Below are 14,247 nucleotides of genomic sequence, written 5' to 3'. Positions count from 1 at the left end.
CAGAATTTTTAAAACTTAAGGCGACAAAGGGCTTTCAAATTTTTTTTTTTGAAATTATAAAGGGATTTGCTTGAAATTTTCAGGATACATTTATATTGCTAAAAACAACTTTTATACAAAATTTCAAAAAAATATTTCAAAATTTAAGAAATTAAAAAATTTAAATTTTTTATGTTTTTTTATATTACTCCTCGCGTCTGAAATTTTGTCAAAATGACAAAATTCTTTTAAAATATTACATATTAGGTAATATTGAAAAAAGTGTTGGAAGTACTTTTTTTATTTTTTATTATAGAAACAAATAACATTAAAAAAACAGTAAAAAACCTACATTTTTAGGAAAAAATCATGATACCTCTATAAAATATCATGTATAAAAAAAATACTATTCACTTAATTCAAAAAACTTTCCCAACAAAATGTTAATAATATTCATAAATATATAGCTTTAAATTCTCAGGTCAATAGAATGAAAATTCATTACGCTGGAACAGTTTGAAAATTGTAAATTTCTCAAAAAAGAAATTTTGAGAAAAATGACTTTTAGTACTTTTTCATTGCAAATTTTATATCTGAACAAATATTTCTTGTTTTTAATATAAATACCTATAAATATTGTCGAATGAACTAGTTTAATAATTATATACTTTAAATTTTTTTTAAAAAAATTAACAAAATATTCATCTAATTTTAAATTAATTTTAAACTAAACTAATTTTAACAGTTACCTGCAGACAAAAAAAGGTAAAAAAAGGGGCGTGGTCAAAACTGAAATGGCCATAACTTCATTAATTTTGCTCTTATTCCAGAAATTTTTTTTTAAAATGTTCAGTTAAATGCCTAAATTTCAAAAATATAAAATGTAAAATATCGATTTTTTGACAAATTTTTGCTTCTTTGAAAGTCCCTTGTCACCTTAACAAAACTCTTATTTCGGCCGTAATTCTTATGTTCGAACAAAATATTTATTTTGCTAATGATATCCAATTATAAATTTAAATTTGGAGGTAAAATTCATTCTTTTGAAGTTCTCTGTCAAAAACTTATTAAAATTTGCCTCAGCTATATTTTTTAAATTTATTTACATTTTTTTTTTTGCTGTTTAGAATACGAAACTTTTTCATGGGATAAAATTTTACTAATTGGCATTAAGTTCGATAGAAAAATTCAATTTTCTCGTTTAATGATCAAAAAATATCTAGAGATTGTTTTTGAAATAACTTTTTATTGGAAAGAAAATTTTTGGTGGTCAAATGTAGGGCTAATAATTTCTTACAATGAGCTAATTTTTAAATACGATGTTCACTTTTTTAAACTTTGGTAATGAACTTGATTCATTTTTTATTGCGAAATTCATTTCCTTGCAAATGATTTTTAAAATGAAAAGGCGAATTTACACCTATCCCTAAACTAACGCAAGCTGTTTCCTGCAATGGGCTTAAACTTCGACGCAAAAATTTAAACATGCGGTTTAAAATCCGATAAATATTTGTCACCGTCATATTTTTATGACATCTTGGCCAGAAAAAACGTTAAGGGGCTAACGATTTCTTTTAATAAGCTTCTGTTTCATGGTGAATGGGCTATCAGTATCAAGCAATGGTTTATCAATTTTAATGGATTATCATTTCGAGTGGGCTAATATTCGTTCAACTTTTTGTTTTAAACATATCTTTGTATTATCTTTTTATTGAATTTCCGAATGAAAACTTTTGAAGGACTAAAGTAGAGAAACAAAATTTCTACGAGCAGCTAACATTTTGAATAAAAATTAAATATTGTGTTTTCTAAAATTCTAAGATTTACTTCATCTTACTATTTATGCAGTTACATCAAATATTTGTTGCATATTTTAACTTATAATCTCTGTATAACCCCCTCGAGTGTGTTGCGGTTTTACTTATCTTTCTAAAATTCTAAATAAAAGATTAATTAAAACTTGTTACTGCTTTTTTTAACGGTAGGTTTATAGATCACTAAATTTGTAAAACCAATTTCAGCCATAACTACATTTTAGCAAGTGAGCTAACGTACAGGGTTGCCGGATTTGAGCCAGATAGAACAAAGCTGGTGCGCTTTTTGTTCAGACCACAGGGATCTGTTTAGAAGAAATTTGGGTCCGTTAACGGACCCTTCACAAAATATTTCAACTTAAAAAAGGACTCTTCACAAAATGATTTTTCTTTTAATCGAACCCTTCCCTAATTTGTTTATCTTCATTATTGTTTTGTTAATCGAATAAACCCTTCCCAGGGCAGAAACCAAGAAAGATGGATGTAAACGAATTAAGTTTTGTCTCCAGCTGACGATTCTGCCATTATTCGTCGGAAATGAATATTCTGCTTTCAGCAGGTATAGGCTAAATACCATATATTTTCATGTTTAAGGGTGATTGTGAGCAAAATTCCGGAAAATTTCGTGAGTTAAAAAAAGGTTTAAATTGAAAAAAATTTAAAAAGTTTATTTTTCCCTTTTCTCAATATTTCTTAGTTTACTTAAAATATATTTACAATTTTACACATACCTATACCATTTACACATACCTATGATGACCTGGAGAAGTAATTAAAATTTACAAATATGTCTTTTTTTTCTTGAGTTTATAATTATAACAACTATTTACTGATAAAAAATTAATATTAATCATGATTACATGCTTATAAAGTATCTCTCTGGCTCTCCCTTACAAACAAATAAAATAAACTGTGTTTTTAAGTTCCACCTTTGAAAATTTGATTTCCGGAAATTTCTATGATTAATGATTTTTTTTAAACGTCTGGACCTTCAATCTCCGGAAACTTCCGGATCACTGTTAGCGAAAAATCCGGAAATACTGATTTTTTCCGGAGCACAATCAGCCCTGTATGTTGCATCTCTAATTTAGAAGCAGCAATTGCTGTTTATTTTTGAAAATTTAATTTTTTTTTATTATAATTTTACAGTGCCGAGCATAATCTTGTATGTATCTACAATTTAAAAACTCCTTGAAAAAGTTTTTTGCAATAACTGGACCCTATTTGCACAAATTCGTAAAAGCGGACCCTGGTTCAAAGAATGTGAGTAATTTTTCATATATATCTAATAGGGTGTATAATCACCCCAAACAGCTACACAACGTTCGCATCGGTGTTTCATACTGTTTATCAGGGTAGATATCAATGACTATGGCAACCACACCCGCTCCTGCCCCAAGTTAACCTTTAGCTCACCGATGGTCATTGGAGTTGGTCTTTAAGCTGCAATGAAGCATCCAAGGATGTTTCATACCTGTTCGATGGGATTCAGTTCAGGGGACGTCGTAATTCAATCGTTGAATATTACCCGATTAAAGGCAATCATCCCGAACTGAGCCCTGTATGGGGAAGCGTTATCGAACAAGAGGTTGAAATTTGGTCCGCGAAAAAGTGTCACATAGAGTGCAAGGATTGTGTCCCTGTATCACTGACCTGTCAGAGTACCTCAATCGAACAGACCGGTATGTTTGCCTACCATGATGCCTGCCCAGACCATCAGACCACCTCGATCATTCGACAATGTTAAAGGTCGAATATCGAGTCCCGGGACCTCTCTAGATGAGAATACGTCTCAAGTCGGTGTCCAGATTTAAACTCAACACATCGCTGAAGAAAACCCACTCCCCAGAGGTTTTTTTGGAAACATGCTAGACAGTTTTTTTTTTGTGGTTCACGGTAAACGGGATGCAGGCTTCAGGACGCCTGGCATACGGGCCAACTGTATTGGTCTCCAGTTGACTTATCCGTAAAATAGATTTCTCTGCTGTATTATGCAGGTTGCGAGGCTTTCACGAGGCGATCCCTTTCGGCTAGAAATGGCTAATAATTGTCTTGAGACAGCGTTGTTCCTCTTTTGTGGTCTTGATCAGGTTGGCGAACTGCTTCTCATCTCTCTCTCTATCTCTATGAACTTTCTCGAAACCTAGAGGTCTTTACAGCAAGTAGCCTGTTTGTAGGGAACTGGGCCTGCGTCCAAGAGGTCATGGGTTCGATCTCCGCCTGCCGAAGACTCCCTATGTAGTAAATAGTGACAGATGCACCATAAATCTGTCGAATAACAAAGTCCACCATGTTGCCATAACAAATCATACCTCTGGGGGTACTGATCCAGGAGTTTCCTTGTCTTCTGGATTGGTTCAAAATTACAAGGGTCCAGAGTTAACGTTAGTAGTCGTAAACGCAAAATTGGTTCGACGGCGGATATAAGATATAAAACACAAGTAGCCTGTGATTGGCTTGCTTTGTGTCTTCCAACTCTCCGCCACAGTGTTGCATTGTCTAAACGATGAAGACTGGCGATACTGAAGATGGGTAAACAAAAAAATGTTAAAAACAAATATTGGGCTAAGCTACGATGTTTCAGAACGCTATTACGCTACAATATTCGGCGAGAAAATTCGACGAGGTACCACTACATAAATGCGATCATAGCGCCACTTCCATAAGATGTCACAAGCTACTGCTTGTCAAGGTGTGCGCGAAGAGCTTAGCTATCATCTCATAATTCATTTGTATATAGGTGTTGCTTTTTATTTATTTATTTATTTTTTAAAAAAAACCGTTCTTTCCTTTAATTGGTTTCATCAAACTAAAGTGATATTCTTTGAAGTGACGCAGAAATTAGAATACCATAATATTTATTAAAAAAAATTCCTGTCATTAAGGAAACTAAAACATAATAAATAATTATTAAAAGTCCTTTATTGCATGGAATTATCGGATAAATGAATTTTATAATTATGTACAAAATATTTTCAATTCGTTTAAAAACTTCTCGAGATATGGCGAAATGCGCAAAAAGTGAAATTAACATTAAAGGGTCCAAACTTTAAACCACTCCTCTGATCAAACTTTGGGAATCATATTTTCCAAATTCCTGGTACTCCTCATATCTTGAGGGTCAGACATCCGAATACGTCGGAAAAAAGTATGTTTATTCAGAGAAAGTACGTTTTTGTGTCTGATTTCGTAACTTCATATATTGTCTGTGTTAATAATTAGCTTATTTAAGTTTTTACCTTCGAACTATTAAGATTTAGACCGAATACCTGAAGATCTAATCATTCAATCAAAAGTATTCAGGCTGATTTGTGTTTTTTCTTTTCTGCACTGTTCATCAAAATGTAATTTTATTACAGAAGTAGTTTTAAAGATCTCCCATTTCAGTTGAAATCTGCAATTTTGAGAATAAAACCAACAAAAGAAACAGGCAGCAATATTAACAAAAAGGAGTGATAGTTTTCGAAAAAGAACAACATAAAAGTTTTTCTACTGCAACTAGACTGATGAACTGAAAATTGTTTCAAAAACTTTACTGAGAAGTGAAAGCTGAAAAACTCAATTTTTGCTCAAAACATGTGAAGATTACAAAACTAACAAATCATGAAAAGGACATTCTTACCTGACGTATAGTGTACATCATTATACTGCTCATTTAAAGCCAGAACTCTTCCCTATCAGAAAAATAGTTACTTTAGTAGTATCATAGCTCCAAAAAAGCAGTCTAAATAGTATCATCAGAATTGCAGGGTGTGTTACAATTCCTTCCAGAATTTGAAATAAAATCGGTTTGATCTCTAAATTTAAATCTCTGAGATATTTTTTTATAGGGTTACCACAAAGATTTTGTATTGATATTCCCTAGATAACGTGATTTCGTAGAATTACGCCCACGGATCACATCTGCTACCATTGATCGTGATATATTACAGCGGCAAGAATTCTAATTCTTGCCGCATCAAAGATTCACATATGGAACGTTTTTGGAAGAAAAAAAAGTTTCTTTATCAAGTGAAAGTAAAATTTGTAGATGCATTGATAGTATTTTGTTTGCTATAAATCTTCCAAACACTGGATAAAATTGTGACACTCTCTGCATATAATAGTTGCCTTGAATAATAAAAGTAACACACAAGTTAAAAAAAATATAATAAAGAGTTAATTGGGTTCATTATTGGATAAGTTTGAAAAGCGCTTATTCGATATAAGAAAATTCCCCTCCACATGCTCTTCAATCCTGATCATGTACAGGTCCAAAAACGCATGGAACATATGTTAGGGAATGATAGAACGCACCTAAACAACCATAAATCACCTTACAATCCATGGTCCAAACGCAAGCAGCAACGAGAGAACCTAACAGCGATTGCTGTTCACAGTAACTGCTTTTATTTGCTCTGTGGATTCAGAAGAATACGTACTCAAGTCAGAGGAGAAGGTGGAGATGCATAGCATGGAACTACATACGACAATGCAAGGGAAGCTCAAAGATGGCACCGAGAGCGTTTTCCAACATGACAGTCCCTGATGCAAGAATATTTCAACGACTGAACCAACAAATTCTTTTTCAAGTTGCACGCAAGATATCGGACGTGGCAGGTGTATAAGAATGCAATTTATATCGGACGAAATTTTGCATCATATCAGCGAAAGGCCTGTATCTAGCACGCATACGATGTCACAAGCAGTTTCCCGATTCATGCGAAATGAAAGAATACATCACTACCATGCGCTGAGAGTTTAGAGCATGGAAGCATCGGATTATCAGACACACGTCGTCAATTTTATCACGTGGTTTTGATAGAACAAGTGTTAAAGATGACTGCGAACACAAAAATTTGTGCACACGTGTTGTTCATTGACGAATGCACATTCACACGGAAGAGTATTTCGGATACCTACAACTATCGTGTGGGCAACCGAAAACCCGTACGCAATGCACCCACGTTTGTTCCATCAACGTTTCGAGCTAAATGTTTGGCGGAATCATGCACAGTCATCTGATCATCATACCTACCAACACGACTGGAGGGAAATTCTCTTGTATATGCAAGAGGTGTTGACAGAACTATTAAACCGTGCTCCAGCACACATCACATGCTTCCAACACTACGGGACACCAGCCCATTATATTGTGGATGGGTGCAAGATATATGGGTCGTGGCTGCCCAATTAACTGGCCTTCACCCGATTTGTCATGTATGGACTTTTTCTTCTGGTGTCATCTGAAGAGCTTCATCTACTACGATGGTCCTATGGATTCTGCTGAAGACCTTGCTTCTCGGATATTCGAAGTTGCTGACACTATGGTGTTTTCACCAATGTGCGACGGCCAAGCATTGAACAGAGTACGTTAATTTTGTCGACTGCAAATTTGAACAGTTTCTGTGATGGGAGACAGTGTTGTGTTTAATTCCATTTTCATGTATAAAATGATTTTCTTCTTCTTATCGGTTTCTTTTCAGTCCATCTCCAGTGACGTATCTAGGGTGTGGCAAGTATGGCGAATGCCATATACGCACTATTTCAGAAAAGAGCCAAATCGATCAACGCAAATGAGTTTTTTTTTTTTTTTACTTAAAAAAAATATGAAATAAAATTCTTAAGATAGGGCAGAATTTAAAATAAAAAATTCTACAGCATTCAAAGAAAAACCAGAATGCAGAGAATCCCTGACTAAATTTGTATTTTACTTAATGTTCCACAACCACAAGCAAAGAGATGCTAGCAAATCTTGAATTTTATCAGGGGTGAAATCTCCTGGAAAAACATTTTCGGAATCTGTTGAATAGATTTCAAATAGATCCCCTGTTGTTGTAGCGTAAATCCCTCCACAGAATATTTTTGCCTCCAATGGTGGGAATAGTCTCCACAAAACTGTGAAATACTAAAAATAGGAGGTACCTCTGCCACGCTCGATAATTAATTTGAACCCATGAAGCGATTTAACAATTAATACAAACCACTTTTTGGAAAAATAAAGACAGACCTAACTGCAAATTGTTAGGAGCTCAGGCTTATATAAAAAAAAATTCTACTCTTATAATTGAAAGTAATAATTGTAGAAATATGGTAACAATGTAATATTAAGACCATAATATGTAGTTTGTAATCAACCATTACAACAGTTAAGTTTCTCAAAAAAAGTATCATTAAAGTGACAATAACAGTAATTTTTTTTTCATTAAATAATTATCTTTATCTTAAGAATAAAAAAAAGTAATAAGCATCTTATGCATAGAAAAATCAGAGCTTGTTTAATTATGAATCATGCAAATTCTTATAATGTATTTTCATAAAGATATAAAAAGCCCTCTTTTCCCCTAATATTCCAATGATTCATATTGCACTTTTTCTTCAAAACAACTTTTAAAACTAATTAAATTTAATTAATTAAAAAAATTTCTTTAAGAAAAGACTTGTGATGCAGGTTGGTTTAAATTCATATAGTTCAAATACGGTGTTAGGATTCTTGAGAAATCTACTTTAAAAAAAAAAATCATTTATTAAAAATTTGATTTCTCAGAAACTATTCGAACAATTTCGCTCAAATTTTGTATTTTTTCCATGTCATATTACCTTCTTTTAAAACGATTAAAAAAAGTATACCTTCAAATTTTTTCTGACTATTATTAAATAAAATAATAAATACTTACTAACAGTTAATTTCAGACAATTTTTGTCAATATAACTGAGAGCAAAAAGTTTTCAATTCGCTTAAAAAGCTCTCGAGCTATTTATCAGATTGCCATTAACCTTTACATTCTGGGGTTCAGTAATTCGAATCCATCGAAAAAATGCCATGTTTATTCAGAGAAAGTACGTTTTAGTGTATGATTTCGTAACTTAAAATATCGCCTCTGCACTTTTGAAGTCGCATATTTGAAATCATCCCCTTGAACTTTTAAGGCCTGTTTAGACGGTCCAATTTCTTGGACAGAGATTGATTGATATTGATGGAAACTTGTTTTGCTTTGAGCTTGGATCGTGTAAACAAACATCCAAGAACTTGGTCCAACTTCTTGGACGATAGTAGAGCATGTTCTACTTTCCATCCAAGTTTTTTCTCCCTTAACCAATCACCGTCCTAGGTTTTGTGACGTCAACAAGCAGGCAGCAAATTATGACATTTTGTTGTCTGTTTTCATATATTTTAGTCCAGATAAATTGATCTGTTGCGGTTTATTTGTGTTATTGTGATTTTATATGAATTTATTCAGTAATTTTAAAATCATATAAGTATGATTTCATAATGTTGAATAGGAACAATGCGCATGCGCAAGTGTTTCTCCCGTCCAATCAGCGACATTCAAGAACTTGGATAGTGTCAACGAATCATCAAATTTCTTGGACAGAGAAATCCGTCCAATTTCTCGGATACAAGAAATTGGACCGTGTAAACAGGCCTTTAGGAATGAGTCACAGAATGTGAAGATCTAATCTTTAGATCAAAAGTTAACAGAATGATTCGTTTATTTATTTTTTTTTTTTGCACCCTGAACGACTAAAAGTTTATAATCCAAATCCGTTTAATTTTGAAAAGGTTTTGTAGGTATTTATGTGCACATTTTTTTATTATCTGTTATTACATAATGTTTGTAAAACTTTATTATATTCAGAGCATCGATTTTTTTTTTTTTTGCACAGGAAAGAAACTAACCAAAATATATAATTTGATTGTAGCTATTTTACTTATAATTGTCGAAACTTGTTATAGTCATTTACACTGTAATCTTTACTGAATTTATAACATCACGAAGATTTTATTGTTTTGATGTTAGAAAAGCATAATTATTTTTAAAAAAAAATTTCCTTTAGTTTTAATTTTAAAAATATTGGGTAATAATCCGCTTATGTTTTAGTTCTTTTTTAATCCATAGTTACATTTGCTGCGCGTGCATATTTTTGATATTAAATTATATTTGTAAAAGTTAAAATATAATTGTGCTTAAACAAATTGTCAGAATTTTTATTGACAACTGAAAAAATGCCATTTCTGCAAGATTTAGTTTAATTTCCAATATTTTGATGTGATATTATTACGAAACGCATATTTCGAATTTGAGTGATCACATATTGATGTGTGAAAATAAAGTTTCGATCGTATACCTACGTTGTTTTAATCTCTCTTTTCTTTCGACCATGTTTTTTGAAACTCCAGTATTTTCAACATATTACGATACTTGAATTCCAAGTTAAAAGAAAAACCAGAATGCAGAGAATCCCTGACTAAATTTTCCAATAATCACATTCTATCACGCTTAATTAGCGACTATTCTGTTGTGAATCCAAGTCGTTTTCTGATCATTTCCTTTTAAGTTTTTCACATTGCGATATTTTTTGCATGAGATTAAGACACCTGAAATTCGAATTATGAAATAGGCACATTCTGACTCTTTAATTTGCGCATTCATTAATAAATCGACTCTGTTTACTGATCACTTTTTAGTCCTGCTTCGTTTTTTTTAAATACAAGATTCTGACATATGATATTACGACACTCGATAAAAAAACTGAATTATCACTTTTTGATATTGCTCAAAAACTGATATTGCGCTTTTAATACAAATTCAAATTTGTTTCCGAGCATTTTATTTTTTATAAATTTATCCATTGCTTTCCAGGCATTGATTTTTTAAAATCTGATCTTTTTATACAAATTTGTTAATAAGATATTATGGCACAACCTTCTAGTTTGGTAATAAATTTTTTTTTAAAATTAATCTTTTTTGAAAGTTATTTTTCTGAAAATTGTTTCTTTTTAGTTATTTTTTTGCAAAAATAGTAACCATAGTTACCTCGCATGGAACTTAGCAGCAAATAGTCACATTTTAGTTACCATTAGGGCTTTCTCTTCTCTCTTGCAAAAATAAGCCTAAAAAAACAATTAGAAATTAAATTTAATATGTAATAATATATAGTATATAATAAGTATTACAGTATACAATATATTGGCATTCAAAGCACACGAAATCGAATATTCACAAGAACAGGAAGAAAGAGTGTAACTCAAAAGAGATGGATTAAGTTCTCAAATCATTTTGATTTAGAGTTTTTGATTTTTGTCTGATAGGTCAACAAAAAATTTGGTGTTTTAACGATTTCCTATAAAAGTTTAACGTTAGCAGGGAAAATTCGAATTCGTAGTTCCTTGGTCAAAAATAAACTTTAAACTATTTCTGTATTTTTTAGCGGATGGAATAAGTATTAAAATACAAGGGGCTATTGTTTAAAGGAAAATTTTAATCGTGTTTTCTAGGTCAAAAATAATACCTTTCTTGGTCATATTTTTTTGGTGAAAAGGTTAACGATTTTTTTTTTCTGTTTTGCTAGAAAAAATTCAGCTTTGTTTATTTTACTTGTTTTGGTTGTAACCTAGTCTCGGTCGGTGCCCCGCAGGATAACGATTTTTTATAGGTTAAGGTTTGGAGGTCAAATTGGAACTTGTTTACAGTTTAAAAAGTAGCTAATATTTGTCTTAACCGTAATGATTAAGACGAATGAATTTTTTGAGCGGGTTAGAATAATGATTTGAGTACGGAATAACGGTGGCATAATTGAAACCTCCAGTTTTTTGATAAACTTTCAGTAATGTTGTTTAGTTGTACAGTTTAAGTGGGCAAATGATTTCCTTAGTTGGGCGTATAAGGTTTAAATGTTTGAAATTAAAAAAATGCTTAGATTTATCAAGTGTTTACAAAAATCTGTTTTGGCCACTATTTTTCTACCGGAACCGTGGTGGCTCAGAGTACAGAGAGCTTGCCTTTCAATGAGGTAAACCGGATTCGAATCCCAGTAATGGCTGGTTGAGTCGATGTTGGCGTAAAATATCCTCAGTGTTTGACGGATCATGGGTAAAAATCCCCTTGCAGTCCGGCTAACCGTGGGAGGTTTACATGATTCCCCTCTTCATGTAACGCAAATGAGGGTTAGTTCCATCAAAAAATCTCCCAATACTTGATCCAGGAGTTTCCTTGTCTTCTGGATTGGGTTCAAAATTACAAGGTTACGGAATTGAACATTAGTAGGCGTATATCCGAAATCGGTTGGCTGTTCAACGATAGCTAACGAAAAGTATCGGTGATCGAGCATGAGCTCACGATTTCTTACAATAGGCTAATGTTTTCGGACAAAACTTCTGAATTGTTTTGGCTGAAGATCAGTTTTTGTCGTAGTTTCTTTTTTTAAATCTTATAACTTTTTTAATCGGCTGAGAAACCTTTTTTACCGGAGTCCCAATAAACTATCACTTCGAAATAAAAAAATTTTAAATTTAGTTCAAAAATTATCTGTAAGCAGCAAAAACATGTCAAAAAATGTCAGCAGACTGTATGAAACTGTAGTGCACAGTAGAAACTGCAGTGCAAAAGTTAGTGCATACGAGTTAACATTACGTGGTGCAATTTCGAACTAAGTTTCAAAGTGGCAGATTTTTTTTAATAATTAACTAAAAGCTGTTTCGGCAGCAGTTTTTATTTTGAATGAAGTTTTTTTTCACTAACCATTCCATAGAATGGATCAAGGTTTTGGGGCAAGCTCAAACTTGTGACTTGCAGGTCAAAAATTAGCTCACATTTGTTTTGGCCATAATATTGTTTGGTGGATGAGCTAACGAAAATCTGATATTTTAATATAGGCTAACGATGTCTTAAAACGGGCATGATTGATTCTGACAATAAAAACAATTGGTTTTTATTGTCAGAAATGAGATGGTTTTGCCAATTTTTTTCTTCTCCAGATTGGGAAAACAATACTTTCAAATAACTTAACGCAGAGGTGATCAAAGCGTGCAACGAATGACATGCCAAAGCAAAGTAAAAAGCGAACAATATTAAAATGTAAAAGGTTTTCCAAAATATTTCGTCGTTTTTTCAATCGAGGAATATGCATTAAGTTTCCTATTGATCTCATGTAATAAATTTTGTGAAAAACCAATATCGTTTATCACGATCAGATGGAAAGTTTAGAAGCTTTTAACTGGGAATGTCTATCAAAAAAGGGAATGTCTATCAAAAAATTAGGAAAAGTAGACATAGTGATAATTTTCTTTTCAGAAGATAGTCTATCGAGGATAAACTTTTCTACAATACGTTTGGAGACAAAATTTAAGCTATTAGCTATTGTTAAAAAGTAAAAACTAGTTTTAGTCATAATATACTTTTTTACGTGTCTATAAACTACTTCATACAACTGTCTGACACTTGGAGATAAAATTAAAACTTGTGGTATTTAAGTCAAAAATTCGGTAGAACTTATTTGGGCCACAATTTCAGTGTGAGCGATGAGCTAACGAAAATATTTTGTGGGAGAACATGAGCTAACGATAAATATGGGTTTGTTTGCAGATTTTGTAATTGTGTGTGGAACAATTTTTGAAACATTTTTTTGAAACTTTCAATGGGTAGGATTATTCATTTAGACAGATGGCTTCTCGTCCTGAAGGGGTGCCCAAGGTTGAAATCCCAGAGGAGGCTGGTCTTAAATAATTCTACGCTCACAGACTAAAAATATCCTCGAAGGCAGATGGATCATGAGTTCGAGCTCCCTTGCCGTCGGACTTAGCGTGAGAGGCTTTATCTCCATGCTTTGCGTTTTTCTTTTCCTTGTTTTCCGCTTCTGATTAGCTTCTTCAAGAAAATACTTCACAAAGGCTAGTTTTATCCCAATACTTGATCCAGGACTTTCCCTGCCTTCTGAGATGGTTTCAAAATTACAAGGGTATGGAGTTGGACTTTGAGAATCATAAACTCAAAAATGGATTAGCTGTTCGATGCCAGTTATGAATCGGTAAACGTATTGAGACAAATATCAAAACTCTGCTTTCCTGAACAAAAATCAGTTAAAACTTGTTGTTGAAACTTTTTTTTAATGGGTGGGCTGACGAAAATATTTGGCGGATAAGATTAATTTCACACCTGCTAACAATTCCAAAGAAAATTCGTAAATTCAGTCCAAAAATAAGCTCAATCAGCTATGAAAGTTGTTATGGCTTCGAAATACATGTAAGCAGGTCAAAAGCAGGCATTTCTGCTGTAGCCTAAACTGTTATACGCTGGGGGGGGGGAGGTTAATTATTTCGTGGACCAATGACATGATGGTGGCAATGTAGTCAGCATTCCACACCGGTCGCCTTTTTCCCCGGTGATCTCATGGAAATCGCTCTGAAGCTGTTATGAGCTTTAAGAATCAGCCCTGTCATCGAACCCAAGTTTTTGCCAAAGACAGTTCAGTACTTTATCCACTGAGACATAGGGAATCTTTCTTATCGTGGTAAAAAAATTAAGGAAATTGGCTAATGAAAAGCTTGATAAGCTGTTGTTATAAGCTCACGATATCCTCATACACACTAATTCTGCGTTGTAAAAGTTTAAATTTTGCTTCCAAAAAATCTCAGAATTTTTAAAACTTAACAAAACGCTATTTTGGCCGTAATTCTTATTTTAGAACAAAATAT

The 14,247-nt window shown here is 32.7% G+C and overlaps 1 long non-coding RNA gene across 6 annotated transcripts in view; it reads right to left on the bottom strand.

Moving 5' to 3' along the window:
• Positions 1-14,247, bottom strand: part of LOC107442806 (uncharacterized) — a 194,239-nt gene that overhangs the window by 17,913 nt on the left and 162,079 nt on the right. For 5 of the 6 annotated variants that reach the window (XR_015433400.1, XR_015433396.1, XR_015433398.1 and 2 more), the window contains 2 exons: positions 10,592-10,668; positions 5,416-5,467 (listed from right to left, as the gene is read on the bottom strand). This is a non-coding gene — a long non-coding RNA (uncharacterized LOC107442806). The remainder of the gene's footprint in view (positions 1-5,415; positions 5,468-10,591; positions 10,669-14,247) is intronic. The other variant, XR_015433401.1, reaches the window with a different exon arrangement.

The sequence above is a fragment of the Parasteatoda tepidariorum genome, chromosome 4 (assembly GCF_982258835.1).
Source record: "Parasteatoda tepidariorum strain Cologne lab strain chromosome 4, Ptep-v5.0, whole genome shotgun sequence".
Taxonomy (NCBI): domain Eukaryota; kingdom Metazoa; phylum Arthropoda; class Arachnida; order Araneae; family Theridiidae; genus Parasteatoda; species Parasteatoda tepidariorum.
The sequence above is the reverse complement of the archived record's forward strand: the minus strand, read 5'-3'. Positions and strand labels throughout refer to the sequence as shown.